This window comes from Ursus maritimus, unplaced genomic scaffold, assembly GCF_017311325.1.
Source record: "Ursus maritimus isolate PB19 unplaced genomic scaffold, ASM1731132v1 scaffold_4, whole genome shotgun sequence".
Taxonomy (NCBI): domain Eukaryota; kingdom Metazoa; phylum Chordata; class Mammalia; order Carnivora; family Ursidae; genus Ursus; species Ursus maritimus.
In genome coordinates, this window is record NW_024426552.1 from 59,146,775 (window position 1) to 59,154,225 (window position 7,451).

The following is a 7,451-nucleotide window of genomic DNA, read 5'->3' on the forward strand; positions in this document are numbered from 1 at the left end:
ACACGTCTGTACAATGAAGCCAACAGATGCTTTCTTGTCCTGAGAGGGTAACAGAGGTGGGAATGTGGATTCCCTTACCTTTAACCCCACTGGTTTGCCACATGTTTTTTCTTTTTAAAACAGCCCAGAAGCAAAATAGGAGAAGTAAGAAACTATTTGGGAAAAATTATATTTTTTCAGATTTTGAAAATTAGTTAGACTTAATATTGTTCAACTCTCTCTGAATTCTAGACTTTGGTATGTACTGGAATGTTTGCTTCTCTCTTTTCTACTTTCTATCTTTTATTTCTTTATTTTTTTTAATAATAATTTTTTATTATGTTATGTTAGTCACCATACAATATATCCTTAGTTTTTGATGTATTGTTCCATGATCCATTACTTGCGTATAATGCCCAGTGCACCATGTAATATGTGCCCTCCTTAATACCCACCACCGGCCTCCTTTCTACCTTTTAAACTTCCCTTTTACCTGGAAGCCTGCCCCGATCAGTCCAGGCTAGCTAAGGTGTCTCTGTTCTGTGCTCCCCGAATACGACACAGGTATCCTAAATGTAGCAAACTTTTTTGCGACTGCTGAACACATCATCCACTGCCCCCTCTGGTCTGTAGGCTCTATTAGTGCAGAGGTTGTGTCTGGCTTGTTCTCCACAGTCGTTCCCAAGACGGCGCTCAGAGTTTGGCCCATAGAAAGTACTAGGATACTTATTTTTTTGAGCCAATGAATGGTGTAATCAACATATGGTACATTGTCAGGTAAGCTGGGCCAGAAATTACCTGCACTGCCCATCAAGAATGCAGTCTCTTTCTTGTGTTCCTAAGGGTTAGAAATCTCAAGAAAAAGAAAACGTGGACTCCAAAAGAAACTCTACAAAGCAAAAGCAAGTGGAGAGTACACGTAAATACAGAACAAGTCACACTATTAATTGAACCAACTTAGCAGGGGAGGGTTGATTCTCTAAGGGAAGACCAACCTCTAATGAATGAGATTGCTCTTTTTCAGCATTGCAACAATGAGCAGCTTTCAATGATGAACTTACCTGTGTTCTGGAACTCCAGGGAGGAAAACAGAACAAATTTCCCAAGTTACTTTCTAACTTGCAATTCAACACACAAGATACCGTTTGATTTCTTCCTTCCATCTCTCCTTCCTCCCTTCCTTTTCTTTCTTTTCTTTCTTTTTCCCTTCCTTCCCTTTCTTATCTTTTCTTTCTTTCTTCTCTTCTCTTCTCTTCTCTTCTCTTCTCTTCTCTTCTCTTTCCTTTTCTCTTCCTCCCTCCTTCCCTCCCTCCCTTTTCTTCCTTCCTCCCTCCCTTCCTTCCTCCTTCCCTCCTTCTTTCTTCCCTTTCTTTCTATAGTTGTTTCTGTTTTTCAAACATTCCCTGCTTCCAAGTCATACAAACTCTACATGTATAATCGAGAAAACATTTTAGGATGGCCAAGCAGCTTTCCAACATAGAACATGGCTGGGAATGCTTGGTGCTTTGTGGGCTAAAGCGGATGGGATGGTACACAGAATGGACAGTTAGCCAAGACACAGCTATTTCCTATTTTTTTTTTTAAACCCATAAGATGCTACTGTTGCCCCAAACAGTGTCTTTTAGGCAGTTTAAAAAATCATACTGGAACTGCAAGGTTTGCAAAGTGAGTGGTTAATTTAGAACCATTGTCACAAGCATGGGACAGTTAAAGTAAAATGGACTGACAGCTATGATTTATAGTAAAGATACTCTGTTAGTGGTAATGTCTAAGGGTTAAAACATACATATGTGTTACAGAGATGTGGGAAGCGTTTTCTTCTACAATCAGCATAGTAATAAGCAAAACAGTGTAGTAAACTATGGCGATGCTTGGCTCCCCAGGGTCCAATTAGGAAGCATGATAAACGACTTGTAAAGTCTCTCCCCCCATTGACTTGTGGTGGATATAAGCTGACAATTCTCAGTGGAGTCCTAGTGAGTGGTCTGCCTACTCCCATCATACATCTGGGTACATATGAACACCTTAAATTGGAATTCCAAACTCATTATGTCATGCTGTGTTCTTACTTGGCAGGTGTGTTTCTTCACAGCAGTATACAAGGGGAGATGTAAGGTGGGACCACTTAAGCTGATTTTTCCCCCCTTACGGAGGTGCTCGTTTAATTTAATACCTACAAATGACTTGTGATGATGAAAGACCACTGTGAGGATAGAGTGACTGTATAAGGGAAGTTGTTACTAAGGTTAATTTGTATCTTGCCTCTTCAGAAGTAGATGTGTCCTCCAGATAGATGGGATAATGGCTTTGCTTGCATGGCTGCTAACCAGTGTTTAGAAGTGAATGCTATTACTATCAAAACTTTTTCTTTGGTTTTATTTGAAGGATGTCAAAGAAAAAGTATATATGTAAGGTGAGGTGAATATGGTGAAAAATATAGAGAAAAAGAAAATCAAGAAGTACAGAAAGCAGGAATACAAATTTCAGGTAAAAAGAAAGAGAGAGCCAAGGGGCAGACTAAAATTCAAGTTTATACTTTGGGGGGGGGCTATACGAGGGCATTTGTCAGAAGCTGAGACTGTTGATGTTTGAGTTCCTGGAACAGTATGTATTCTTTCTTTTTGACTCTAAGTAGTGCCATTTCCTTCAAGATTCTTGCTCCACACAATGTCTCTGAACGTAGAGCAAAGCTCCCAAAGAAAGGACCTCCTTCCTGGCTACATCCAGCAATGCTTCTCATAGCACCATGCTACCCTCCCCCTAAATGGCACACTGATGCAAACACCGGGGCCAGCTCTGCTGGGGGTGCACTGGAAATACCAGAGAGACATGCATCAGCATTTTCTGTCCATTCCAGATCCTGGTCTTCTCGCCCTTTGGGGCATCATGCCAACATTTCCTGCTGCAAATCTCACTGAGCTCTTCTCAGGCAGCTTTATTCCTTTTAATTAAAAAGACAAGACTGTCAATTACTTAAACTTAATCCCCAAATGTAATTGTTACTTTGAAAGATTTTTTCCCCATAAAGCTCATAGAAGAGAAATATTTCCATCAAATTAAAATTTAGTGGGAGCTGGGATTTTCAAAAAAATATTCATCTTCAAATCCCTACTGGCTCTCGAAATCTACATAGCACAGCAAAGCCTACGTACAGGAAGATCACCGGGAAAGTCTGACTGGTGAAGGCAGAAGCAGACCAGGAAAATAGGAAAAGGCGTTAGAGAAGAGTCCCTGTACAAAAAAATTCCTACCTTTAAATTGACGCTCTAGGATTTCTAGCCATTTAGCTTGAGGCTAAATGTAAATTCTGAGAGAGGTAACGCTTCCAGGCTGCTGTTGGACATTTAAATAATAGTGTGAATACATTTCAGGTTTATTCTTGCTGGCAAATTTGAACAGGGAGAGGACTGGAAACGTTTAGGGAACACAGCAGTAGGAAGAATGCAGAGCTGAGAAGAGTAAGGCACAGAAATGGATTCAACATTGAGAAGTGCCTGTTTTACAGTTGGGTCGGAATCACTGTGTTGGCAGGTGAAGTATTGATTCTCGGTGAAGTATTGGCACAACTATCCCACTTGGTTCCCAGACACTGAAGAAAATCAGGGGGAAGTCAGCCCGTTGCTCCGAGTAAGGGAATCAGAGATGGGCATCAGGTACTAATGTCAGCTCTTAATGGTCTTCATGTGTGTCAGTCAGGGCCCGTGATTTTGCTGTGAATTTGTGTTAACTTCCAACTACTACTCGTAAAAGCAAGGCCCCTTTTCTTCCCACCAGCTAGTGGGAAAGGAGAGACGTATTTGAAAACTAAAACCTTCCCTGGGATGTGCTTTACACCTCTGACCAGAAAAAAGGGCAGATTCTGTAAGAGTGATGACTTGGGCTCAGTCTGACAGGTGGTAATGTGCCTGACGAGTCCTCACTGAAAGTATGAATGCGTGTGTGTGTGCGCGCGTGCCACACAACAGAGAATGGTGCAATGTGAAGCTTCTCTAAGTGTACTATTATCATATTGGTGAAAAATCATAAACAATGTTTTTTATTTGGCCTTGGGCTATTTCCGTATTTAAACCTGCTAGCAGTGGGCATTTCAGACGTTCCTAGAATCCGTAATACACAAACTAAAATGAAGCCACACTGAACCTGTAGCTAGCTAATATCCAGGCGATCTGATACAAGTGTGTCTTTAAATATCAGTACTTTTAAATATTATAAGAAGTATGTGTATCTGAGCATGATTATTTTAAGTTCAATATGCTTTCTTTCTAGGAACGTGAAGCTCTCTTTCGTGTATTACTTAATAAACACTCTGAGCTTGTAGGCATGAAAAATATAATTTCTTTCCCATTTCACAGTTGGAAAAACTGAATTAAAGAGAACAATGCTAGTAATTATCCATGATTAATAGAGGTGTGTATGTAAATCAGCCTGAATAAGTGTGTGAAATTAGATGTGCTGATGCCAGAGAGCTCTCTCATGTTTTTTAAAGATGAATGCTTTCATATAAAACTCTGTGTGATTTGGGCATAAGTCTCTGTGTTGAGTATGTCTGGAAATAGACTTTGTAAGAGTGTATGGATATTAAGGTAAAAGTATTGTGTATTATAACTATTATAATACACAAAATAAGTTAGATGAGTGTTTAAAATTCATTAGACAGACACATATCTAATGAATGCAAATGCATACATAATGGTTATTTATAATGCGCTATAGATTTACATATGTGCCTGGATGCCCCTAGGTGTAGACTGGGATCTGGGTGTACTTTGATCATTAAGAAGTGTGGGAGAAGGTGAATGTTAGTTTCTTAGGATTGTGGGGATTGAGTTAAACATGCAAAAACCCTCAGAACTCTATTCGTACAGGAGACACCCACCCTCTATGTTAGCTATTGTTATTATTGTGATTGTTATTATTATAGGAGAATGCACTGCTGTTATAATAAGGAGCTGAAAAGAGGCATTTTCTCATTGATACCTGGGATAACATCCTATAGAAAATAAATGAAGCTGTAGGGCTTGTCTTGTTATCTTTACAGCATGTATTGATTTTAGGATTTTTCTCCCAGTTTCCTTTCATCCCAGTGGAGTCTGGTCTAGGAGTGCCAGGTGAGGGCAGGTATATGGCCTCCTTTTACTGGAGATGGATCTGGCTGTTCTGATGCCAGGCCCGCCTGTAACAACACCAGGCTCCCTTTGGGAGGAAACACACCAGGTGGACCTCAGATTTCTGCATGCCTGGTTTGTTTGTGGGTTGGATTTTAATTTTTTTTTAAACTTTAATTTTGGGGGGTTTTGTTTTGTTTTCTGAGAAAGCTTTAGACAGCTGTATTAATCATGCAAACCCAGCCATGTGCAATGTGTTTTATCAATGGAAAAACAGGAACTGAATGGCAAGCAGCTGTGAACAAACCCAGTGCAAAGCCTGAGCCTGGAAGATAATCTCAACATTTCCCAAACCCACTCGCCACGCGGGGTTAGTGAATGGAAAGGCTGTTCACTTGGGATAAATAATCAGATGGGAGGCAAGCAAGTGAGACACATTCCAGGGTTATTGATTTTTTTTAAAGTTGCAGTGGTGGAAGGAGGATGGGCTGATGGAGCCCAGAGAGTCCCACACTCAAGGGGATTCCTCACCTGCAGGTGATAAAAACAACACGATGGTAATTTGTCCTTGTCCTTTCTCTTCTTTCACTTCGTTTTAACTTTCTGCAGCTGGTTTTGTCACCTCCCTTTGAACTCAACGGTCCTTCTAAATGTGAAGGCATCTCTAGGTGCACTTCCATCGTGAAAGGCTGTGCACAAACGAGCTTATGGGGAGGAGACGAGAGCAGTACCATCACCTCCCAGGATTCAGAGGCCTCAGGAAATGAGCCTCACAAAGTGAGAAAAGTTCCCTCAGTCACTTACAGCTGACTCCTCATTTTACAATTCAGTGGCTTTTCTGCAGCGATATAGTCAGAGGTAGTTATGCAAATATATGCAATTCAGGACTCATTTCAGAATAAATAAACCTAAATTAAAATTAATGGGAAAAAACACCTATCAGAAACAGATCAAGGATGGAACACTATTTTATTTATTTATGTATATCTTTTAAATTAAGCAGGGAAGCACACTGATTTTTTTTTTTTTTTTTTTTTTTTGGTCTTGTTTTTGGCTGAATAGGAAAGGACATTTGAAAATTTCTGATTGGCCACAGACAATACAAATTACCCTTTGGTGTAATTCCAGTATTATTATTATCACTGCAGAAAATCAAGCAATATGATGAAGGAAACCCGGGAGAAATACATTTGATTTATTGAGCCTTGTTTTTGTTTAATCACAGCTTGAAGGGGTTTAGGACTGCATTCCTGCTGCGACTCTGATGTTTATCCCCAGTCAGCTTGATGAGCCTTGTAGAGAGTAGGGGTGGGGGTGGGGGTGCGGGAGACCCTCCAATGAAAGATATTACAATGAAGCAGTTGAAATTAAACATGAATTTCTGTTACTGGAACATAAGAGGGGAAGGTTCCCTTTTTTTATGATGGGCGGATGGAAAAGGACCTTTGCATCAACCGACTGCTTATAGACACCTTAAGCACTTCAGGATTGAGACGTAGGATTCTACCAAATAATAATATACGGTATTTAAATGAAGGTGTTTTGTGCTGTAGATATGACCAAAGTGAGGCAGACATGCTTTTCACAGATACTCTGGTACTCCAGTGGCACTGTAAAAAGAGTTAAGGATCCTATATGTTAATAGTTGTTTCCATGGAAAATTGCATTTCACATGGGCTGTCATCTTGACTGGACCGAAGAGAAAAAAAAGGATTTTTTTTTTTTACAAGTTAAAGTCCTTGTAAGACACAGGGAACTTAAGAGGGCATTATCTTTCTCTATTGGCCTCGCACATCAGCTATGCCAAGTCTCCATGAACAGCTTTTCAATTTCTACCAGCAGAAGCCCAAAGTATTAGTAGTGAGACAAACCATATTCTCTAGAACTATTGGATCTAAAGAAGCTATCTACAGTCTATCTACAACGTAAAATCAAACTAGGGTCATTCTCCAATCAACAATTCAGTTTGCAGGAAAATACCAAGTTCAACAAAACCCAACATGCTCCATTCCTGGTCCAGACTGTTTTTCAATATCCAACAGCTGTCCTTTGTGAATCGTGACTGACTTCATTTTGTCCCATGTTATATACATCATAAAGCATGATCAGATAAATATTTGAGTTTGTGGCTGCAGAACTGCTCTCACAAAGGATACACAGAGAGGCGTAGTGACAACGTTCAAAGCTCATCTTGGATGGAGCATGACCTCTTTGAAAATGTAATCCGTTGGGACAAATGCGTATGTATATGTTTGTCACATCAAGATATTTGCAAGATGGCAACATGATAAAATGGTGTCAATCTCTGCAGCAACACTAGAAGACAAATGTCTTAAAATAATTGTGGCATGTCAGAAATTCAAAATG

General features: G+C 40.0%; 1 protein-coding gene across 3 annotated transcripts in view; it reads right to left on the bottom strand.

The window, feature by feature from the left end:
• Positions 1-7,451, bottom strand: part of LOC103678802 (limbic system associated membrane protein) — a 632,608-nt gene that overhangs the window by 16,141 nt on the left and 609,016 nt on the right. The gene's annotated exons all lie outside the window — the stretch shown is intronic.